The sequence below is a fragment of the Triticum dicoccoides genome, chromosome 3B (genome assembly GCF_002162155.2).
Source record: "Triticum dicoccoides isolate Atlit2015 ecotype Zavitan chromosome 3B, WEW_v2.0, whole genome shotgun sequence".
NCBI lineage: Eukaryota > Viridiplantae > Streptophyta > Magnoliopsida > Poales > Poaceae > Triticum > Triticum dicoccoides.
The window spans coordinates 560,327,762-560,339,305 of NC_041385.1; the positions used below are offsets into that span (position 1 = coordinate 560,327,762).

Here is an 11,544-nt window from a genome sequence, read left to right on the forward strand (position 1 = left end):
CGTGAGCTGGTGGCGCTCCAGGTGGCCATCGCCGTGAAGGCCAACATGCTGGGCGTGACGGTGTTGGCGTGGGGGGACTCGATGGGCGACCTAGTCTCCAACATGGCGATGGCGACGCACGGGGGCCCGACGGCGCGCAGACGGCCGTGTCAGCCTGCTACGCCGGGCCGCTGTTCCACGCGATGGTGGGGCTGGAGCTATTGCTGACGCTGGCGACGGGCGCGCAGTACCCGGCGCCGTTCACGCTCCCGGTGGATGCGGCAGTGTACAAGACGGTCGACCAGGGACATGCGGCTCGACCGGGTGTACAGGGTGGGCCTCATCATCATCTACCTCACTTTCTTAGGCGTTCGAGTCCTCGACAGCCGCGGCCTCTGGTTCGGGTAGCGACGGCAACAAACAGAGGAAGCTGCTCTGCTCCCGTCAATGGCAGCCACTGTGTGCTGATGTACGTAGATGGAGGATGAGAGTTGATAAATCAGATGCTTGTACAGTCGTAGTAGCACTAGCTGGTACTATAGGATTAGCATGTAGGTGATTACCAATAGATTAGCTAGTGGTGTAATTGTTGATTGTGTTGGTTGGCATCAAGATGATTTCCCTGCGGGTTGAAATTGATAAACAACAGGGGGCTAAATGCAAAAAGTGTGGTGCTGACCGGATCAGTCCAGTTGGCTCCACTTGGCTACTCGTGATTGGCCCAGGACCAAATATGCACATCTGTGACAAGTTTTTGGACCAAATAGTTGTCTTTTACAAGTTTTAGGACCAAATCATTACATCCTGAACAAGTTCTAGGACCTTTGGTGCTATTACCTCTTAGAACAACCCATTCTCCCACCCACTTCTACCGGACCACACAAGGCTGCTTCATGGTCATGGGCTTTCAGCCCGACCAACTGTCATGACCCTGAGAGGAGATCAGAGAAACTTTCCTCACGCTAGGGTTTACTTCTCCCTGAGGCACTGTTCATTTAATCCCCCCACCACAAGGATTGGAGGGGATTGGGGAGGTTTGAGGTGGATTTTGAATTGCAAGGGATTTAATCCCCTCCAATCCCTTCCAAACCTCTCCAAACCCTGTCTAACCGAACAAGGCCTGAGGCGATCTGTCGCCGTCGAGTCTGCTACTTGTGAGCTGCGTTGGAATTTCCTCAAAGAGAAGAGGATGAAGAAGTACAATAGAGATAAGTATTTCCGTCAGTCGGAAACTAAGGTTATCGATCCAGTAGGAGAACCACACAGAACCTCATTAGCAGCACCTGCACACACAAAAGCAAATACTTGCACCCAACGCAAACAAGGGGGTTGTCAATCCCCTCGGCGGTTATTTGCAAGGATCAAATATCGTAGTGGTAGGAAAATAAATAAATTGCAAAATAAAATAGAAATAAATGAAAGTGCGCCAATGTATTTTTGGATTTTATATATGATAAAAGTAGACCCGGGGGCCATATATAGTTTTCACTAGAGGCTTCTCTCTCGAGGCATAAAGTACGGTGGGTGAACAAATTACTGTTGGACAATTGATAGAAAAGTGCATAGTTATGATGATATTCAAGGCGATGATCATGTATATAGGCATCACGTCCGAGACAAGTAGACCGACTCTTGCTTGCACTACTACTATTACTCAACCCATTGACCGCTATACAGCATGCATCTAGTGTATTAAGTTAATGAAAACAGAGTAACGCCTTAAGCAAGATGATGTCGACAAAGTAAACCCAATCAATATGAATAAACCCCATCTTTTTATCCTTAATGGCAACAATACAAATACGTGTCATGTCCCTTTATCTCACTAGGATTGAGCACCGCATGATTGAACCCATCACAAAGCACCTCTCCCATTGCAAGAAAAATCAATCTATTTGGCCAAACTAAACGGATAGATCAGATAGAACTCCAAGAACATCGAGGGTAACATTGTATATTAGTATTCATAGAAGACTCAATTAATGTTCATGAATAATCTAATCATAAACTCAAAATTCATCGGATCCCAACAAACACACCGCAAAAGAAGATTACATCGTAGAACTCCAAGAACATCGAGGAGAACATTGTATTGAAGATCAAAGAGAGAGAAAAGGCCATCTAGGTACTAGCTATGGACCAGTAGGTCTGTGGTAAACTACTCACGCATCATCGGAAGGGCAGCAAGGATGATGTAGAAGCCCTTCGTGATCAATTCTCAGGTCCTAGGTATGTACAAGCCCGGGGCCTAATTCGTCGATGGTATACACAAAATCCCTTGGTATTCACGTAGTGTACTTTGTACACACCATACTCACAAATATACATGACCGGGAGTACATTATTTCCTGCATTGCAAGGGCCCGAACTAAGGTAAACCTCATGTAGTTGGAGTAAAATATGTTGCGTTGGGATTTCCTCGAAGAGGAGAGGATGATGCAGTACAGTAGAGATAAGTATCTCCCTCGGTTAAGAACCAAGGTTAATAATCCAGTAGGAGAACCACTAAAAGCACAAGTGCTCCTTGGGTGATTTTGGTAATTAATGTCAACATATCTCTTGTTGGACTAACACTGTCGGATTTCGGGTTCCGGCAGACCCTCTAGATTCGAACACTAGGGTGCGCGCGGAAATTTCACCCTCTACCTACCTGCACCTCACCGCCTCGCTATGATCTAGGCTACGAAAGGAACAACACAAGAGACACAGAGTTTATACTAGTTCAGGCCACCATTGTGGTGTAATACCCTACTCCAGTGTGTGGTGTGGTGGATTGCCTCTTGGGCTGGTGATGAACAATACAAGGAAGAACAGCCTCGCGAGGGTCTGTTCTTGGCTGGTGCGACGAACTACTAGGGGGAGTTCAGTCACCCTCTCGATGCCTCTACCCTGGGGGTGGCTAGTCCTATTTATAGGCAAAGGCCCTGGGCCTCTTCCCAAATATTGAGCGGGAAGGGCGCCAACAATTGGCCATTTTGAAGGGGAACATCTAGTACACTTATCCTGACTAAAGTTGGTCCTCGTCTGTCAAAGGCTCTGGTGATGACGCCGGCTTGGGCTCCACAATGACTTCCTTCCTGCCGTTGCGACGGTCTTGGTCTTGTTGCACCGAAATGGATGCCTTTGCTTGATGCTCTCGCCTGCGCTTGCCCCCTTTGCACCAAAGAGGAAAGGAGGACACTGCGTGGGCTGGCGCCCGCCTGGTGCCCTTGGTCGTCATGGCTTGCGTCATGGGCACCTCGTGAGGTGCCCCAGCTTGATCTCTCCGCCTCCTCGCGAGCCAGCCTGACGAGGCCGTGCCTGAGGAAGCTTCCTGTCGCCTACCCCGCGAGGCTTGGCCCCTCGTGAGGGTCTTAAGCTCGTGCTGATGAAGATGGGCCGTGCTGGGCCGCCCCTTGAGCCACGCCGTAGGCCGCAGGCAGGCAAGTCTGGGGACCCCCGTTCCCAGAACACCGACAGTAGCCCCGGGGCCCAAGGCGCGCCCGGACTTGGCTGAGCAGAGAAGCGAAGGGGCAAGTGCGAAGCGCCGTGGGCCCTAACAGCCTGTGGCCTTGGGCGCCGCGTGGCGGTTGATTGGACGGGGGCGGCTCCGCTCCCTCACGACGCCTCGGCAACTGCGCGAACTAACAAGTCCCTGCATGCAAAGCGGGTCATGATTACCTGTGAACGTGGAGGCCGGCGGTTGGCCTCCTCTGGCTATAAGTACGGGAGGGCGCCTGCCCTTCCGTTCCATCCCCTCTTGCTTCTCTTCCTTCTTCATGGCTCCGCCCAATAGGTTCTTGGCCGCGGAGAAAGGGAAGGCCCGCCAGGCGGGGCCTGACCCTCCCCTGCCCAAGCGCGGTCGAGGCCGTCCCCGCAAACACCCTGCGACTCCCACGGTGGCTCCTCGCAGCCGTGGAGGTGATCTCCCGCATGGTGACGGGCGGCAGGCCGCCGCCGGGGGGCGCGCTGTGGCCGCGCGACCCCCTAGGCCTCGCTCCCACTCGGCAGAGGTTCTACCGAAGTTCATTGTGTGGTCGGCGGAACCGGCCAGCACCCGCCTCCAACTTCCTTGCTCCCTCCTAGGTGAGCTTCCGGCTGGCGCCCCGGGCGGCCTTTGGCTTTAGGCAGACGGTTGCTGCAGCCGAGCCTCCTGGGCTTCGCTGGAGGTCTCTGCAGCCGGGAGCCTGGCCCTAACCCGCGGCTGGCAAACGTTTGCCCACGCGCGTGGTCTGAGCCGGTGGTGCACCCTACACTTCAAGTTCGATGGCGATGACACCCTCTACATGAGGGTGTTCGAGGAAGATGGTCGCCGCGCTGGGTGCTGCCCTGAGGACGACGATCACGACCGTGGGTCCAGCCCCAGCGCTGATGAAGACGACAGCGCGCGCGCGGTCGACGGCTCTCGTGGTTCATCGAGCTTTGACGGCTCTTCTTCGGGCAGCGGCTCCTCCAGCGGTGGCCGCGATCAACCTCCGCGCCGCCGCGCCCGCCTGGAGGGAGGTAGCGGGTCCGCTCGCCGACGCGCCTCGGTGAAGCGCGAGATGGAGTCCTCCTGAGCTCCGGAGGCAGTTCGAGTCTCCGCCGTGAGTTGGTGTCGGGCGAGTCGCGCCTGTTTTGTTCTTTCTCCTTTTCTTTTCCTACGCAAAGAGACAGTAGTGTAGGGCCCCGCGAGGGTGTGCTTGGACTATTGCTGTTAATTTCGTACTACTTCCGCTATTCCGGTGTTGTGCCTTTGGGCCGCGCGCCTGCGCGCAGAAATTACTTAGCTCGGGGGGAGGCCGGTCGTGACCTTTTCTTCCCGAGGCCGAGGCCTCGTCGAATGCTTTGAGTCCTACGAGGGTTAGTCTGAAGAGGTAGCTACCGGCCTCAGCTGCGGAGGCGACCGACCCAGGTCCTGTGTTCGTGTCGCGGTGCTCGTGGGGCACGGACGAGAGGGATGCTCCTGTGGTGGACCCGGGTAGGGAAGCCTCATACGATAACGGCGGAAAACACTCGCGAGGGTGCCCACGTTACTCCCTCGCGAGACTTGCACGAGAGAAATCGGGGCAGGAGAGCGAAAAAGGCAAAGAGTCACAAGCCAAAGACGACAACAACTTCAATAAAACCTCGAATGGGGATGAACAAGCCAACTGCAGAAAGCAAATGAGAAAAGCCGCGTCCGGCACCTAATCTAGTCTTCGACGTCTTCTCATCAGCGCGGAGCTAAGTGCTGCCACTGGGCGTGGGAGGGATCCCAGGGCCTAAGGCCGGCGCTCCCGAGACTCCGGGGCGTGTACAGCCCCAACTCATTATTACGTGAGAGTGTCACGGGCGGCGAGCTTCACAGGCATTGGCCTTCTTCACAGGCTCTGGGCCTTTCTCGGGAAGATAAACTTCACAGGCGTTTGCCTTCTTCACAGGCATCGGGCCTTTTCCAAAACGCGATGGCTTCACAGGCGTTCGCCTTCTTCACAGGCTCTGGGCCTTTTCCAAAACGCGACGGCTTCACAGGCGTTCGCCTTCTTCACAGGCTCTGGGCCTTTTCTAAAACGCAACAGCTTCACAGGTGTTCGCCTTCTTCACAGGCTCTGGGCCTTTTCCAAAACGAACAGCTTCACAGGTGTTCGCCTTCTTTACAGGCGCTGGGCCTTTTCCAAAACGCAACAGCTTCACAGGCGTTCGCCTTCTTCATAGGCTCTAGGCCTTTTCCAAAACACAACAGCTTCATAGGTGTTCGCCTTCTTCACAGGCTCTGGGCCTTTTCCAAAATGCAACAGCTTCACAGGCGTTCACCTTCTTCACAGGCTCTAGGCCTTTTCAAGGGTAAAATCTCCGGAGGTGCTAGATGTTCCACGCGTTCTGGACGGGTACCCCCTCCTGAGTCTCCAAGCGCGTGGAGCCGGGCCTGGAAACATGAACAACCTTGAACGGGCCCTCCCACATGGGAGAGAGCTTATGCAGTCCCTCCCTAGAGAGAACCCGCTTAAGCACGGGGTCCCCTACCTCGAGAGTTCTAGGGCGGATGTTGCGGCAGTGGTATCGCCGCAGCGCTTGTTGGTATCTTGCTGCTCGGAGCGCAGCTTCCCGGCGACGCTCCTCCCCCAGCACAAGGTTCGTCCCCCGCATGGCGTCCTGCTGCACCTCGGCGAATGCCAGGACCCATGCGGAGCAACGTCTGACCTCGTGAGGGAGGACCGCTTCAGCTCCATAGACCAGGAAGAATGGGGTCTTGCCAGTTGGCTTGGTCGCGGTCGTGCGGATGGACCACAACACGGACTGAAGCTCGTCGTACCAACCTCGGCCGTAGGCCTCCAACTTCTTATTGAATGTCCTGGTCTTGAGGCCTCTCAGGACCTCCGCGTTGGCCCGCTCGGCCTGACCGTTGCTCCGAGGGTGCGCCACTGAAGCGTAGCATACCTGCGTTCCAAGGTTAGCACAGTATGCTTTGAAGAGGTTACTGGTGAACTGGGAACCATTGTCGGTGATGATGCGGTTCGGCACCCCGAACCAGCTCACGACGCCCTTGATGAACTTGACCGCAGAACCTGCGGGGATGGTGCGGACGGCTTCCACTTCAGCATGAACTTGTCCACGGCGACGTAGAGGTAGCGATAGCCCCCTGGCGCCCGAGGAAATGGGCGCAGGATATCCAGCCCCCAGACTGTGAATGGCCATGAGAGGGGTATAGTTTGCAGACCTCCAGCCAGTTGATGGATCTGCTTGGCATGGAATTGGCAGGCCTCACAAGCCTTCACCAGTTCAACGGCATCATTGAGCGCAGTGGGCCAATAGAATCCACTGCGGAACGCCTTGCCAACGAGGGTCCGCGACGATGAATGATGCCCACAGTCTCAACCATGTATATCCGCCAGCAGCTCCTTCCCTTGCTCCCTGGAGATGCAGTGCAGGGACACATCATTCGGTCGTCTCCGGTAGAGCTCTCCATCCCTGATGCAGTATGCTGTGGCCTACCGCGCCACGCGCTCCGCTTCCTCCTCCTTCTCTGGCAAGGTCCCTTGCGTCAAATAGCTCCAGAGCTCTGGGATCCAGCACCCCTCCTGAGGCTCTATCGTCAAGAGCAGACGCGCCCCTGAGGCCGGGCCGCAGACCGGGGCTCCCGAGGCTGGCGGCTGGGGGAGCTCCTCCCGAGGCTGCATCACGCTTGACAGTGATGGTGTGGCCGAGGGCTTGAAGAGCTGCTCCTCGAAGACGCCAGGCTCCTGAGGTAGCCGTCTGGATGCTCGTTTGGCGATGTCGTCGGCCTCCTGATTGGTGCCACGGGGCACATGCTGATGGGTTTCGTAGTAATTTCAAAAATTTTCCTACGCGCACACAGGATCATGTGATGCATAGCAACGAGAGGAGAGTGTTGTCTACGTACCCAACGCAGACCGACTGCGGAAGCAATGACACGACGTAGAGGAAGTAGTCGTACGTCTTCACGATCCAACCGATCAAGCACCGAAACTACGGCACCTCCGAGTTCGAGCACACGTTCAGCTCGATGACGATCCCCGGACTCCGATCCAGCAAAGTGTCGGGGAAGAGTTTCGTCAGCACGACGGCGTGGTGACGATCTTGATGAACTACAGCAGCAGGGCTTCGCCTAAACTCCGCTACAGTATTATCGAGGAATATGGTGGCAGGGGGCACCGCACACGGCTAAGGAATCGATCACGTGGATCAACTTGTGTCAACTTGTGTGTTTAGAGGTGCCCCTGCCTCAGTATATAAAGGAGCCAAGGGGGGAGGGTGCGCCGGCCAGGAGGAGGAGGCGCAGGAGGAGTCCTACTCCTACCGGGAGTAGGACTCCCCTCCAATCCTATTCCAACTAGGATTCCCAAGGGGGAAAGAGGGAGAGGGGTGGCCGGCCACCTCTCCTAGTCCTAATAGGACTAGGGGAGGGGAAAGAGGCGCAGCCACCTTGGGCTGCCCCTTTCTCCTTTCCACTAAGGCCCATGATGGCCCATATGGCTCCCGGGGGGTTCCGGTAACCTCCCGGTAACCCGGTAAAATCCCGATTTCACCCGGAACACTTCCGATGTCCAAACATAGGCTTCCAATATATCAATCTTTACGTCTCGACCAATTCGAGACTCCTCGTCATGTCCGTGATCACATCCGGGACTCCGAACAACCTTCGGTACATCAAAATGCATAAACTCATAATATAACTGTCATCGTAACCTTAAGCGTGCGGACCCTACGGGTTCGAGAACAATGTAGACATGACCGAGACATGTCTCTGGTCAATAACCAATAGCGGGACCTGGATGCCCATATTGGCTCCTACATATTCTACGAAGATCTTTATCGGTCAGACCGCATAACAACATACGTTGTTCCCTTTGTCATCGGTATGTTACTTGCCCGAGATTCGATCGTCGGTATCCAATACCTAGTTCAATCTCGTTAACGGCAAGTCTCTTTACTCGTTTCGTAATACATCATCTCACAACTAACATATTAGTTGTAATGCTTGCAAGGCTTATGTGATGTGTATTACCGAGAGGGCCCAGAGATACCTCTCCGACAATCAGAGTGACAAATCCTAATCTCGAAATACGCCAACCCAACATCGACCATTGGAGACACCTGTAGTACTCCTTTATAATCACCCATTTACGTTGTGACGTTTGGTAGTACCCAAAGTGTTCCTCCGGTAAACGGGAGTTGCATAATCTCATAGTCGTAGGAACATGTATAAGTCATGAAGAAAGCAATAGCAACATACTAAACGATCAGGTGCTAAGCTAATGGAATGGGTCATGTCAATCAGATCATTCTACTAATGATGTGACCTCGTTAATCAAATAACAACTCATTGTTCATGGTTAGGAAACATAATCATCTTTGATTAACGAGCTAGTCAAGTAGAGGCATACTAGTGACACTCTGTTTGTCTATGTATTCACACATGTATTATGTTTCCGGAAAATACAATTCTAGCATGAATAATAAACATTTATCATGATTATAAGGAAATAAATAATAACTTTATTATTGCCTCTAGGGCATATTTCCTTCAGTCTCCCACTTGCACTAGAGTCAATAATCTAGATTACACTATAATGAATCTAACACCCATGGAGCTTTGGTGCTGATCATGTTTTGCTCGTGGAAGAGGCTTAGTCAACGGGTCTGCAATATTCAGATCCGTATGTATCTTGCAAATCTCTATGTCTCCCACCTGGACTAGATCCCGGATGGAGTTGAAGCGTCTCTTGATGTGTTTGGTCCTTTTGTGAAATCTGGATTCCTTTGCCAAGGCAATTGCACCAGTATTGTCACAAAAGGTTTTTCATTGGACCCGATGCACTAGGTATGACACCTAGATCGGATATGAACTCCTTCATCCAGACTCCTTCATTTGCTGCTTCCGAAGCAGCTATGTATTCCGCTTCACATGTAGATCCCGCTACGACGCTTTGTTTAGAACTGCACCAACTGACAGCTCCACCGTTTAATGTAAACACGTATCCGGTTTGCGATTTAGAATCGTCCGGATCAGTGTCAAAGCTTGCATCAACGTAACCTTTTACGATGAGCTCTTTGTCACTTCCATATACGAGAAACATATCCTTAGTCCTTTTCAGGTATTTCAGGATGTTCTTGACCGCTGTCCAGTGATCCATTCCTGGATTACTTTGGTACCTCCCTGCTAAACTTATAGCAAGGCACACATCAGGTCTGGTACACAGCATTGCATACATGATAGAGCCTATGGCTGATGCATAGGGAACATCTTTCATATTCTCTCTATCTTCTGCAGTGGTCGGGCATTGAGTCTTACTCAATTTCACACCTTGTAACACAGGCAAGAACCCTTTTTTTTTGCTTGATCCATTTTGAATTTCTTCAAAATTTTGTCAAGGTATGTGCTTTGTGAAAGTCCAATTAAGCGTCTTGATCTGTCTCTATAGATCTTAATGCCTAATATGTAAGCAGCTTCACCGAGGTCTTTCATTGAAAAACTTTTATTCAAGTATCCCTTTATGCTATCCAGAAATTCTATATCATTTCCAATCAGTAATATGTCATCCACATATAATATCAGAAATGCTACAGAGCTCCCACTCACTTTCTTGTAAATACAGGCTTCTCCAAAAGTCTGTATAAAACCAAATGCTTTGATCACACTATCAAAACATTTATTCCAACTCCGAGAGGCTTGCACCAGTCCATAAATGGATCGCTGGAGCTTGCACACTTTGTTAGCTCCCTTTGGATCGACAAAACCTTCTGGTTGCATCATATACAACTCTTCTTCCAGGAATCCATTCAGGAATGCAGTTTTGACATCCATTTGCCAAATTTCATAATCATAAAATGCGGCAATTGCTAACATGATTCGGACGGACTTAAGCATCGCTACGGGTGAGAAGGTCTCATCGTAGTCAATTCCTTGAACTTGCCGAAAACCTTTTGCGACAAGTCGCGCTTTGTAGACAGTAACATTACCATCAGCGTCAGTCTTCTTCTAAAAGATCCATTTATTCTCAATCGCTTGCCGATCATCGGGCAAGTCAACCAAAGTCCATACTTTGTTCTCATACATGGATCCTATCTCAGATTTCATGGCTTCTAGCCACTTTGCGGAATCTGGGCTCACCATCGCTTCTTCATAGTTCGTAAGTTCATCATGATCTAGTAGCATGACCTCCAGAACAGGATTACCGTACCACTCTGGTGCGGATCTTACTCTGGTTGATCTACGAAGTTCAGTAGTATCTTGATCTGAAGTTTCATGATCATTATCATTGGCTTCCTCACTAACTGGTGTAGGTGTCACTGAAACAGTTTTCTGTGATGAACTACTTTCCAGTAAGGGAGCAGGTACAGTTACCTCGTCAAGTTCTACTTTCCTCCCACTCACTTCTTTCGAGAGAAACTCCTTCTCTAGAAATGATCCATTCTTAGCAACAAATGTTTTGCCTTCGGATCTGTGATAGAAGGTGTACCCAACAGTTTCCTTTGGGTATCCTATGAATACACATTTCTCCGATTTGGGTTCGAGCTTATCAGGTTGAAGCTTTTTCACATAAGCATCGCAGCCCCAAACTTTAAGAAACAACAACTTTGGTTTCTTGCCAAACCATAGTTCATAAGGCGTTGTCTCAACGGATTTTGATGGTGCCCTATTTAACGTGAATGCGGCCGTCTCTAAAGCATATCCCCAAAATGATAGCGGTAAATCTGTAAGAGACATCATAGATCGCACCATATCTAGTAAAGTACGATTACGACGTTCGGACACACCATTACGCTGTGGTGTTCCGGGGGGCGTGAGTTGCGAAACTATTCCACAGTTTTTCAAATGTACACCAAACTCGTAACTCAAATATTCTCCTCCACGATCAGATCGTAGAAACTTTATTTTCTTGTTACGATGATTTTCAACTTCACTCTGAAATTCTTTGAACTTTTCAAATGTTTCAGACTTATGCTTCATTAAGTAGATATATCCATATCTGCTCAAATCATCTGTGAAGGTGAGAAAATAACGATATCCGCCACGAGCCTCAATATTCATCGGACCACATACATCGGTATGTATGATTTCCAACAAATCTGTTGCTCTCTCCATAGTACCGGAGAACGGTG

At 51.2% G+C, this 11,544-nt stretch overlaps 1 pseudogene; it reads left to right on the forward strand.

Moving 5' to 3' along the window:
* Positions 1-547, forward strand: part of LOC119279654 — a 2,218-nt pseudogene extending 1,671 nt beyond the window's left edge.
* Positions 548-11,544: the final 10,997 nt, after the last annotated feature.